The 13,653-nt window shown below is 40.2% G+C and overlaps 1 long non-coding RNA gene across 1 annotated transcript; it reads left to right on the forward strand.

Moving 5' to 3' along the window:
- Window positions 1-9,568: 9,568 nt before the first annotated feature.
- On the forward strand, window positions 9,569-10,825 carry LOC116434418 (uncharacterized). The gene is made up of 2 exons (XR_013000057.1): window positions 9,569-9,832; window positions 9,881-10,825. It is a non-coding gene; the product is annotated as an uncharacterized LOC116434418 (long non-coding RNA).
- Window positions 10,826-13,653: the final 2,828 nt, after the last annotated feature.

Raw genomic sequence — 13,653 nt, forward strand, 5'->3', positions numbered from 1 at the left:
CGAAACGTTCGTTCTCGGCCGCACGGGAATACAATCGTTCATCGGCACGATAAAATCTGCTTGGTTCTTCGGAAATCGTTCATTTCCTCGCCTTTTCTTCTTCGTTCCTCTCGTTAACCCCTTGTCACGCGATAACTTAGACTGGGAAGACAGTTCTCGAATGGAGCTTGCAAAAATTAGATTAACGCGTTCGCTACCAGCGCTTATTCCGATGACAATCCAATAAATCCAATAAAATACGAGAAAAATGAAACTGAAACGAGTCATTGAGTTCATGCATATACTGTCGTAGTTTATAATTAATAACAATATCATTAATTTCATCTTCACTGTAAAATATAGGATTACAGCCACAAATGTGACGATCTCGTGCGTTGTAAAGAGTAAATTACATTTGTAATTAATATAAATAATGTACAGAAAGTTATGAAGATATTTGTTCTTAATATTCTGTGTATTTTATAAAGACGATATGTTTTTAATAAAATATTGTAATCACAGCTGCTATCGAGAGAACTGGTAGCGAATGGTTAACAGTCACGAGTTAACTTAAGGGAAGTTAACTCGGTTATTGGATTAAATACTATTCTTTCAATGTTAAATTAACCCTCTATAGGCTCGTGCGACTTTGAAGTCACACATCAATATACCGAGTTAAATTGACGTATTTAATTTTTTATTGCAAAATGACAAACATTAAATAATTAACCAACTTAAACTTTTGTACACACAGGCGTTTACGTTCAACGTCATTGTAATGTCAAAGTTACAAAATATATTCGTTTCAATAAAATTGTTGAAACTATTGAATACATTGTTAATTTGTGTTCATATGTTGATATTTATTAATTTCATACTGCAAATTTTGTTCTAATCACGAAACGAAATTCGGCCCATAGAGAGTTAAATCATCAATTGTTATTCAGATTGAATACTATTCTTCTCTTATTAACCGTTGCGTTTTAAAGGTGGACATGGATGAATCGCGAGTTCCTCTAAGTTTCTTGGTGAATCGTCAAGGGTGAAGTTAAGAATGATCAAGGGGTTAATAATGACGAGAAACATCAGTCGCAGTATCGGCCGACGAACGGAACGGTATTTCATCGGGCCGAGTCGCCGCCGCAGATTTATTGCTAACGTGTACCATTCTCCTGTTCTCGTTGACACGTTGACTGCCACGATGCTCACCGATCACTTACTATCTAAACTACTCGAAAACGATTACAATTTAGATGACTCGAATAGAGATATCGAATAGCGTGAATATATAGATCACAGTGCAACGTAAGAATCGTGACATCAAATAATCGTTTACTTTGGAAAATGTACGTCCATTGTTCAAAGAAATCAAGTTAATCGTTATAATAGTTATTCTACATAATCTTTTTATTTCTTAATACTTTCACTGCCATGTCACGCGAACTGTGACACTATTTTTCACAGAAACTTGGACATCAATTTTCTTCCTGACATCGAAAAAACCGAATTTCCTTGGATATGAGATATAAGAAAGATAGTGGAACAATTATTAAGAATCTTGACTTCTCAAAGTGTTAATAGTTTCTTTTTCAAGTCGACTTAAAGCATTTTCAAAGTAAACGGTTCAACCCTCTCGCCGTACCATTTGATTCGGGTCACGCTCCTCGAATCTATTTAATCCGTAACAATTAGACAGAATTTTCCGCTTATTACAAGTACACGTTTCCGTCGAAGGTAAAATATTCACAATAACGAAACAAGTTCTTTACTTCTACGAATAACATTGATATCTATTCGACACTGTACGGCAAGGGGTTGATAAATGGTTCTTATCTCCGCTGCGAAAAGAACAAGCGACACACGAAACGTGGCAATTCTTCGTGGCAGTCAACGTATTATAAACGAACGAACGTCAAAGGCCGATTTCCTCTTTTCCCAGGCCGTCTCGCGCGATCAAGATTAACGATGTCCGAGCTGACGGATCCGATCAGTGGATACAATCGATAAATACAATGATCGCCTTTCTCCCCAGTCTCTTATCCTATCCCTTTGTTCGTTACTTTCTGTTTCCCCCGCCATTTTCACCGTCGATTTCAAGGGATCGGCGTCGATCCACGATATGCACGGAAAAAAAAGAGAAATTACGACGAGGAGGAAGAAGAACGTCGATGCGAGATTTCTTGTCGTTTCGCGGCTCTTATCGCGTTCTTTTCTTTTTAACCGTTAACACCGTTGACTGCTACGGTGGCCACCGATGACTGGACATTCCGAATTGCTCGAGGACAATCTCGTCAAGAAAATTCATACCGAATGGAAATATTTGTGAGTAACGTTTGAGTTGTGATATCGAATCGTTAAGAGTTCTAATACCATTTATCTTTGCGAAAGATCGAGCAGTAGTATTACTGTAATGATAGTAATAATTACTACTAATACATAATAATAAGAATAACAGTAATAATAATTACTAACAGCGTAACAACCATCATAGCAAATATTACTATTCCCATAGTCACAGTAATTACTACCATTAGTAATCATTATCGTTACCACTATTACCATAGTAATAATTATCACTAAGTAACAATGGTACTCTACACAGAAAACGCTGAAAAACGTGGCAGTCAACGCGTTCGTTCCGCGTGGTAGGCGTTGTGTATGTACATTAATGTAATGCGGTGCACGAGTGTTATATGTGTTTGGTAGATCACTCCCGTCTTCTTCTTCCTTCGTATCCTCTGTCTTTCTGTGTACATGTGTGTATGCGTCTCTGTGATTATAATAATCGTGATATTAATGTATTATCAATACTTTAATAGTAATATTATTTAATAATTACGAACGGACCGCACGGTCGCGTTTCTTCGCACGCGCCGGCTGTTCTTTTGTTCTCGGTTGTGTTTCTTTTTTTCCATCGTCGACGCAAACGGGAGAAAATAATCGCTTGGTAAAGGTGTGTGGTCTGTGTACGTGTCATTGTATATGTTTATATATATATACGGTGGTTTCGCGTCGAGAAACGGGCGGCGACGCGTTTTCTTTCCGGTCCACCCGGTACAGTACGCACGGACGTTCGCGAATAGACGGTGGTGGGTTTCGAACTCATCAATCTCTCTTCCTCTCTCTCTCATGCACACATACACACACGCACGCACACACACTCTCTCTCTCTCTCCTTAAAAAATAATCAACCTACGGTGAACGGAAACTGCGAGTATTAAACCGTGGTTCGCTCTAACTATGCGCATGCTTCGCAAAGATAATTTTATGTTGTAGTCTATCTCGCCCGATGCCGCGTACTGTAGCTTGTACCACAATGTTTTATTCTGTTCGCTTACATACTCGGAGGTAACGGCATAGCGTGTGCCAGTGGAACCCAATAGGAGCATAAACGAGGGATTCGTTGGCGCTATCTTTCAACGGTTTGCGTGTTTAACACTAGGTTTACGGGCATTTATTGTAGACTTCATTCTATTATTCCTAAAAGAATTGATGCTCGTTTATTTAGATTGTGGAAACTGGAGATTTGATAGTAGGTAATTTGGGTACATGTCAGTGTGATCGCATCAATCAAAATCGGCGTAAACATTTACAAAATAATGTTTCTAAAATCCAATATGCGGCAATTTGACGCGTTCCGTAAACCTAGTGTTAAGAAATAAGAGGGGAACGTGTTCGGTACGCGGAGATTGTTTTATGCGCTTCGGCTTGAATCCTCTTCCATAGTCCCGTTGGGTGCATCGCTTCACGCTTGGATATATACTCGAAGGCGATACAACGGGGTAGCAAACACAGCGGACCATGAATAGAAATTGCTTTTGATGCTTTAGAAATGCTTGGTTTGAGATTAACTCGGATTGTTGAGAGAGAAGATTCTCGTGCACTCGCTTAGATGGACATTCCTATGGGTTTACAGTGTGCAAAGGAGACAGGAGTCTTTACAGGTTACAGAGATAGAAATTTCCATGGAGTTTTATCACGTTTCGTTATACCGTTAAACTGTCGATTCAGAAAACAATTCTATTTAGTTTGAAGGTGGTTGATTGTAAGTACTCGCGTGAAACTCCATGGTCTACCGTTACATTCTAATCCGACGGGGTTGAACAATCTCTTCATGGTCCCACTGGACTGGCCACGTCGCAATATCAAAGTATACGCTTCACTACCTCACTATACATCCAAGTGTACGCACTTGGCGGTAACGATACAATGAAACAGTGAATCCAGTGGGATCACAGAGGTTCTTCATCGCGGGTGCGGGCCTGTCTCCGACGTTTCAAAGAAATCTGAGAACTGATCTGAAAGAGGAACTGACTTAGGAACCTCTAGCCTTTGGTCCCGCTGGGTCGACCACCTCACTCTATCCTCACCCATAAATATACACGTGCTTTTCCGCGTGTATACGCTCGTGTATACATTCTGTTTTTTGTTCTTTTATCTTTTTTTATACTTTTCATTTCAGCGTGTCCTGTGTAGGTCTGTATGTACGTGTGTATGTGCGTGTGTGCGTGTGTGTGTGCCGTGTATATAATATGTGTTAATACGTATTGTTGTTCCGACGCGAGACTGTGTTTGACCGTTGTGTGTCGAGTCACTTCATTTGGTTTATTTTGGCATACAAAATAATTTTATTTACAGTCTGACAATAATATTAATTATTTTATCTATAGTCCTTTATACTAAATGGCGATAGTATAATTCGAATTACTTACTATATTATGCAGTTTGTCCGGCTATTTACATAACAAAACGGCACGAATAAATATCATTGGACATGGACCAAGTGTTTTCTTTTTCTTTTTTCTCCCCCGTTCTCCCTATTGTTCTGTCTACGCTGTCCGTCCGTCCGTCTGTGTGTGCATTCGCGAACGATTCGCTGTTTAGGGACATCACGGGGACTGCCCATTACTGTTTCTTTCACGGAGAACCGTCGCGACGGGACCGAGAGACGTGAGGGACGAAATTAATGGACCCTAAGACACGTTAAATGAATTCTTACAGATGATTATCGATCGGTTTGCGAAGAGAGAAGGCGCAGTATCAAAAAGATTAAATGCAGAATGAACGCGGAGCAAACGGAAATGACCGGCTGAGTAATCGCGAGAGAAGTAACAATCTGAACGCGTCTTCCGGTCCCATGATCGACACGCGAATCGCTTTACAATCAACGTCCCTGTCCGACGAATCGATCGACGATCAATTTGCTAGCCGTGTGAACGGCGACGCGTTGTCTCTCGTTATTCGATGCAAGGAAACGTGGCAGTTGAACAGGATAACAAATACAAAAAAAAAACGGCTTGGCACTGAACTGCCCTCGGGATCGATTCACGTTTGATTCTCGGTTCAGACTAATGGAAAAACGAATCTGTAAAGCGATCGCTGAATGGACTTCGGTTTCTGTCATACTTTAGCGTATAAAGTAATCAATTAACACTTTGACAGCCGTGCTTTTCATTTGAAATTCATCTCTTCAGTGAAACTTTTCACAAAATCATGTTCACAAAGGTTCTCACGATAGTACGCTTGCTATTCACAAATTTACTCCTTGCCTCATGCTCTTTTTCACAGTTGCACTCGCAAGAATTACTTTATCTCTGTCAGTTCTCCAAAATAAAGATAGTATTTCCCTCTAATCAATCTGAACTAAATAATATCGATCAAGTTCAACGGAGGCTTCTCGCTACAAGTATTGCTTCGTATTGCTAGGCAAGGTTCTGACAAATCCATCGTTACTTTCGTTACTAACTAAAATATCCCAGCTTCCTAGCTCAAGATACAATCCACACAAAGAATCGCACGACCGTGAAAGTGTTAACAATAAATTCATTGAAACGGTAGCCGAGATCCTATCAGCGTCGCTTAATCCTAAAACTATCGAGCAGTCGAATTGCCTTTTTCTAATTTCGTCACAGAAACGCTACAAATGCATCCACTGAGATTTCAACTGACAATTCAGTTGGCGTGTTACGAAAACAATTTCTTCGATAACGTTTCAGAGCATAACAGGTTATCGTTTCAACACTTGAAAAAGAAGAAATTATTTTATCACACGTTTTAACACGGTAGATCCAGTGTTAACGTAGCTTCTACGAAGAACAACATGCGACTTGGAATCGATCTCGAGCGACGATCATTGCCGTTACTCTGAAATAGGAAAACAAAATTTGCTGAAGGTAATACGCGCGGATAGGAAACGGGCTCGTGTGATCAGTCGCGGCCAATCCAACGACCGAAGGACGAAGTGAAGTTTGCTTTCCTCTTATAGCACTTGATCGCGTGTTACCTAATTTCACCTGAGTATAAGAACGTTATTCCCATTTCATCTGTTTCCGTGTTCTCCCCCCCTTTTTTACTTTGTTCATGTGTTCAATCGCGGATCGATTCGCGTCCAGCGCCAGCGGGCGGTACCAAAATGGCCGCCGGGGCTTCCCCTCGCTCGAGAAGCCACGAAGGTTTTTCCTCCTCTTCTTCTCTTCTCGATCGTTCGAGCAGGAAAAAACGTGAACAACGATGAAAGCTGCATTCCTCCGAGGTCTCGATCCGGTTTCGAGGACGACGAAAGCGCTGGCACGGCGAAATTCCTCAGCTTCCGGTTGGAGATCGACGGGTCGAGCCAGTTCAGCGACTGTTTTCCTCTTCGTTTCTCGTGACTTTTACCGATATCCTCTTCGACCGACGTCCGAATACTACGTCGCGTGCGACTGCTGGGACTGAGACAGCTTACTGGAGCTTTTGTGGTGGCTAGACGAGTGCTTCTCCTGAAAATATAAACAGAACTGTGGTACTCTGCTCCCTTGTGACGCTGGAGTTTGTAGTTTAACACTAGAGCTACCAAGAAATTGAACTGATATCTATGGTAATATAATATCTTAGAATATTCCGTGATATCTCAAAGTATTTCATGATATCTCATGATATTTTTAATAATGTCTCATAGTACCTTATAATATCTACAAAAAGAATGAAAATCAAAGATGTTTACTTGAATCTCGGTTCAAGAGGTAAATTAACAATCAACTGACGATCAGTAACGATCAATTAACCGAAGAATCTCTCAGAAAAGCAACTGCATCGAGTCGATCTATCCGGTAGTTCTAGTGTCAACGAAAGTACACGAGGATCTCGCGTCGCACGAATTACAACAGGAGCACCGTCCCTCGGTCTCGGACTAATTAATCATCGACGAACGTCTCCGAGAGGATCGGTCGGCACGTTGATCGCTGTGAACACGACGACGGAGAGAATCCCTTTCATGGTCCTCCTTTCACGTAGACACTTCCAACTCTTTCTTTCAATCATTGCTTGAAGAAAACCTTGACGATCGTGATGAGTCACTCGCCAAAGCGACCAACTCCACGAAACGAGAGAACATCAACGATTCAATGATACCGTACACATATACATAAAACAAGAATGAAAAATATTTCGCCAGGAAATCGCAAGAACCTTGGAAAAAGTGGAATTAATCGCTTCGATCCGACTCAAACGATACCTGACGTCTCGTTGGTTTAATTAAATTATTCGAATCAGTGGGAATGAACGTGTACCGCCCGAATGGGAATCGGGTGAAAAGAGAATGAACCGTTTTTTTCCCCGTTTTTTTTTCTTGAGTTTGCCCCTCGGGCGAACGATTCGAGAGCGGTCGGTAATAACACCGGTTAACGAATTGTTAACCCTTTCGCGGTCATATCGAAAAATAAAATAAAATCGAAACGTAAATTACAAAATGAAAGTTACCAGATTCAAAGATTTATTATGAAAACGATCTGTATAAAATAGAGATCTGTTATTATACGGAATTCATCGAAAATTTAAACTAATACGATCGCGAAGGGTTAAATTCCATTGGAATTCTTCACTGACAAAATGTTACGGGGCAAGGGGTCAATTTGTCTCCCCCGGTTCCCATTGGCGCCGGCAGCCGCCGTGAAAAGGAGGTCGAACGTGACGCGCACGCACGTGACGTGGAAGCGTGTCCTTAAAAAATGAAAAAAAGAGAAACAAAATGAAAGAGAAAGGGGAGGGAGAGAAAGAAAGAAAGGGGAGGGAGAGGGAGAGAGGGAGAGAGAGGGAGAGAGGGAGGGAGAGAGAGAGGGAGAGAGAGGGAGAGGGAGAGAGAGGGAGAGAGAGAGGGAGAGAGAGGGAGAGGGAGGGAGAGAGAGAGGGAGGGAGGGAGAGAGAGAGAGGGAGGGAGGGAGAGAGAGGGAGGGAGGGAGAGAGAGAGAGGGAGAGAGAGAGGGAGGGAGAGAGAGAGGGAGGGAGGGAGAGAGGGAGGGAGAGAGAGAGGGAGGGAGAGTGAGAGGGAGGGAGAGAGAGAGGGAGGGAGAGTGAGAGGGAGGGAGAGAGAGGGGGAGAGAGAGAGACAGAGAGAGAGAGAGAGAGAGAGAGAGAGAGAGAGAGAGAGAGAGAGAGAGAGAGAGAGAGAGAGAGAGAGAGAGAGAGAGAGAGAGAGAGAGAGAGAGAGAGAGAGAGAGAGAGAGAGAGAGAGAGAGAGAGAGAGAGAGAGAGAGAGAGAGAGAGAGAGAGAAATGGTACGCATGCACGCAACATAAAGAAGAAGCCTGCTACCGCGCGCATGCCCATGCAAATTCACACGCACCCGCGCTCACACTTGACAAACAACAGTAACAACAACATCGACAACAACAACAACATCAACGACAAAGGTAATAACAATAGCGCAGGTGTTTGAACAATCACAATGGCAAACGATCGCAGGTTTTACCCTCCACCAAGCGAATTAAAAATCAAACAATGATGCGTTGGCTTAAATCACCGCCTCCTAAGTTCAGCGAAGAAACTATTTCTCGTGGATATGTATATGTATATGTATATATATATAAAAAGTATGATAAATATGCGATATAAAAATGGAGTACTGACTTTTACAACATGATCATCGTAATTACATACTAATAGAGTTGTGATAAGTATATATACGTATATATATACATATATATACATATATATACATATATAATGCATATTATATATATTATTATATATATATATATATGTATATATATAATGTTAGTACACAAAAGATGTGGCGATATGATTGTGCGATACTGTATATGTATATATAAATGTTTTCGGTGTGATCATATATGTATATATGTATATATTTATATATATATACTTATATATATAAAATTGTATTAGACACATGTTTCGATATGCAGATTTATGGTTGTGCAAGAGATATACATATTTATATATACATATATATGGTGTTGTGTTAAGAAAGAGACAAAATAATCACTAAGGTACTTTTCGTTTCCACAGAACGTTTATTTGCGATGCTTATTTTTTTTTTTCTTGGTCGAACACGTGACGCGTACGATTCCTGCAGTATGCATAATACGATTCTACAAACAGTCTAGTTTCACGGTAACCACCTGCGTTTCCATGGGTTTCCATTGAAATAATTTCGTCGTACGAACTGATCTCGTACTAATCTCTTTTTGTTCTCTGTTATCGGTCTTTGATCTCGTTTCGAGCGTTCTGTTTCAGCAGTATCGTGTTCAGTTTCGTGGGTCACCGGTGACCCACGCTATACAGAACGCCTGGATAATATTCATTTACGAATGACTCGAATACAGAATCCAGTGGAATAATCAGTCGATTTCAACTCGTTGCGTTCCGAATTATATTTTCATTTTTCAGTGCGTCGCTCAGCTTAAGCTATTTTTAAACGCTTTACGTTCGTCGGAATTCATACGTGAAACATGTGCGATGCTTCGAGTAAAGTTAATTTTGATTAAAAGTCGTGAGCATGTTCGCAGCAGTGTTTCAATGAAAAATATTTCAACGAAACCCTGTAGTGTCGCGTCAGGACACGAAGAGTTGAAAGGTAAAAGAAAAAGGTGACATAACGAACGCTATTCAACCTTGTAATTAGAAAGAACAATGTTTATCGAGGTTATCCAAAGCTTCCTCGACCAAGCAGTGTATTATTGTGCATGCGATGCGATGACGACGATACCACAGGAAATGACTAGGCGAGTGACGCGGTGGGACGTTATCTGGGTGAGGACGATGCGATTTTTGTAATGATGTGATAAAATGGCGCTTGATCGAAGAAACGAGACGATAAACGTTACTCTTTCGCGACGAACACTTGAACAGCATCCACCTTTCTCGTTTGTCTTCTGAAACCGACCGATTATTCCACCAGATTCACCATGAAAATTCATTCTTTTCAGCGAAAACTCGACTTTCCAATGAAAATTCGATTGTTCCAGTGAAGATACTCAAACTTTCCATTGAAAATTCAACTCGACGGGCAAGAAGTATAATTCATCGCACCGATGGAACGCAGGTGTTTATCATAGAGAAGAAAGAAAAAAAATAGAAACAAACAGGCAACGTACGCGACAAGTGGTTGATATACATTGTGTACAGTATTGAATGCAGTGTTCGCAAATCGTTACACAACTTTAGTCGCGTTCCTCTTCCGTAGCTCAACCGTCCTTAAATTTCCCGTTATCACTCGTATCGATCGCTGGTCACATACGTGGGCTCGTCAATTGTATACTTCAATCATATACATATACATATATGTATGCATGTATGTATATATGTGTATATATATATATATATATAGATATAGATATAGATATAACTCTTTCTTTCATAGTTTCCTTTTTCTCACTATCGGAGAGTACAAAACCTACATAATTTACCTTAGCAATTATTTTGTCTTCGTACGACTGCCACAATTGCACAATTTTTATTATCGTTTGTATTTTCTTTTTTCTCTCGTTTCTTTCTTTCTTTCTTTTTTTTCTTCTTTTCTCATTAACTAGGCCGATCCCGTTCGATCCATGGAGCCTTCGATCTTTGATCCTGCGCCGATCCTACACATTTTCACATTTTTACTCTTTCTCTCTCTCCCTTCCTCTCTCTATCTCTCGCTCACTTCTCTCGCGTTACAACACTGTCACGATTAAGGCCAAGATGGGTTTGTTCGTTGCTTTAAACGTATCCAGGAAGAACACGCCGCGTTTCCAATTCGTCGGAAAGCAATCATAACGATAAACGCGTGTATCGTTCGTGGTAAATCGAGAAAAAATATATATTGTTTCTTCTGTTCGATTGAAGAAAAACAACGAAGAAAAAGAAGAACAACTTGTATCCCTGTCGTTCGGGAAAATCGCTCGATAGAGCAGCTCGAATTCTTCCTGAATCCTTTAAACCGCGAGCTCCGCGAACAACCCCGGTCGTTTTACAATTACAATAAACAATTCTCTATGCCGGGCCCGTGACTTCTCGTGGAGAAACGTCAGCGTGGACGCTCCCCGTGGAGGCTGAAGGATAACCGACGCTTAAAAAAGGAAAGTGTACAGTTGCGCCCTCGAAAAGCTCCGTTCCCCGTCCCTCGTCGTCGACAATGGAACCACCGGACGAATAAAAATCACTCATTCTATAATTTAGATTCTACGATCATCGTAACTAACGAGAATGCCCTTGCTTAGAATTGTAATTACATCGTAATATTTCATTCGATATTACACGATAATCAATATAATATCAACACAATCAATATAACTAATGCGGTTGTGTATATTCATTTTATTTCGAACCATCAAGACAAACAAAACCTTCTTCAATACGATTATAACGCACAGATATACGATCTACAAGTAATGAAATATTAGATTAAAAAAAGTTTTGTTTATTTCAATCGTTGAAAACGAACGGACACGAGTGTCACATTATTTACGGGATAACCTAATTACTATATTAACAACGTATAGAGGGAACGATGGGAGACGTTTGAAATCTCAAGAAAACCACCGTTCCAACTGTGAGAAGGAATTACAAAAATTGTTCTAATCAATCGGCAGTTCCAGTGTCAACTTCGAGGTCGTTCCCTTGCTCAATCACGCTTCGTCGAAGCATACGCTTCCTCGTTCTCCCTCGGAAGCGATTTTTCCGCGAGGGAACAACGATGAGATACCGATCGCTCTCGCAGCTCGGAAGGCTTCGGAGAAACGAGGCGACGGTCGTTCGGCAATCACACAGTACACACGTAAAACGGTCTACGTCGAGAATACTATAATGTTACTAGTTGGTGACAATAATCGTTAACAATCAACAACAATGACATCGAGGCGCTATTTAGAACGTTAGCCGGGCACGATCAAAAGAATATATCTTTCTTTCTTTCTTTCTTTCTTTTTCTTCCTTTAGTTCACTTCTCCTTTACGTCTTCGTTCTCTCCTCCGTTTGTCCGTCACAAAAATGGCAATCACAAATGACACGCGCGTGCATTCGTGGTATATATAAACGCATTCTTAATAATTCATATATATGTGTATATTCTTTATAATATATTAAATGTCACACTGCATCTACCTCACACACTCACTTTCTCTCTCTTTCTCTCTCACTCTCTTACTCTCTCACTCTCTCTCTCTCTTTCTTTCTTTCTTTCTTTCTTTCTTTCTTTCTTTCTTTCTCTCTCTCTCTCTCTCTCTCTCGCTCTCTCTCTCTCTCTATCAACGCGTTCCTGAGATAATATCCTTTCTAATAGCAATGATTAATCGTTACCTTTTGTTTCCCCCCTTTTTTTTCTCTTTCTTCGTATATATTGTCAAAGATGTGAATATGTGTACTTATATATATGTATGTTTGTAAGTGTCTGTATGTATGTGTAGGTGTGTGCTTGTATACGTTAACAATAAGAAAAAATGTCCCATGCGCGCCACGATAATCTAAATAAATATAAAAACGAACTACATACACTCATGAGACGCACGGTGATCAAGCTCAAGTACAGGAGAATGTAAAAAATAAAATGTAGAGTAGGAAGATTCTTAACTATAATCGGTTAAAGAACGGACTGGTTTATTGGTTTTTTTTCTTGGTCCGTTGTGCTTGGCCTCCGAGCGACTTTGATCGATTCCGTTGACTATCGATGTTCAAGGTATTGGAAACGTGAATATTTTTTTTTTAAATCTTTTAACTACATCATTGGACAGTTTTGTAAAACGTAAAAACTTCTTATAATTAGCTACAATTAAAAACTTATCTGTCTGTCACAGTTTTTAAGTTGCACAGAGGAATAAGAAATTCTTTTCCTAAATCCGATTCCGATAAAATAATTTCCGAAAATGGAAATTTTCATAAAGATCTGCAGCTTGATTATCTATTTCGCGTACAGGAAAATAATCTAACGTAACACGGTTACATTCGAAAATGTATCTAGAAGAATTACTAAATACTCTTTTAGTATTTACTTGGTTACTAAAATCTGAATCGTTTATCGTCAAATACACCCCCACCCTGAGAACTGATCAATTACTTTTAAATAATTCATGGAACTTTGGAATTCTCTAATTATCGGAGGCGAAGCATAAATGACGAAGAAACTGTCACTGGCAATATCAACGAAACTACATGTACATCCCGTTGACTAACATTTTAGCCTCGGTCGTAGTAAACTCTCTATACAATGATCAAACCACTCTTCTCTGTGTTCCTCTTCATTATCGTAGCCTTAGTTGATTCAAAAAGTGCATAATAGGCGACTCGATCAGGTCACGAATGTAAAAAAGAAGGAAAAAAGTGAAAGAAGACGAAGAATCGAATACGATATAGAAGTCTCATCGTTTGATCGTTCTCGGCGATATCTCTCGCGACCCAGAAATCGCATAGATCTCGCACACG

The sequence above is a fragment of the Nomia melanderi genome, chromosome 14 (assembly GCF_051020985.1).
Source record: "Nomia melanderi isolate GNS246 chromosome 14, iyNomMela1, whole genome shotgun sequence".
Classification (NCBI taxonomy): Eukaryota; Metazoa; Arthropoda; class Insecta; order Hymenoptera; family Halictidae; genus Nomia; species Nomia melanderi.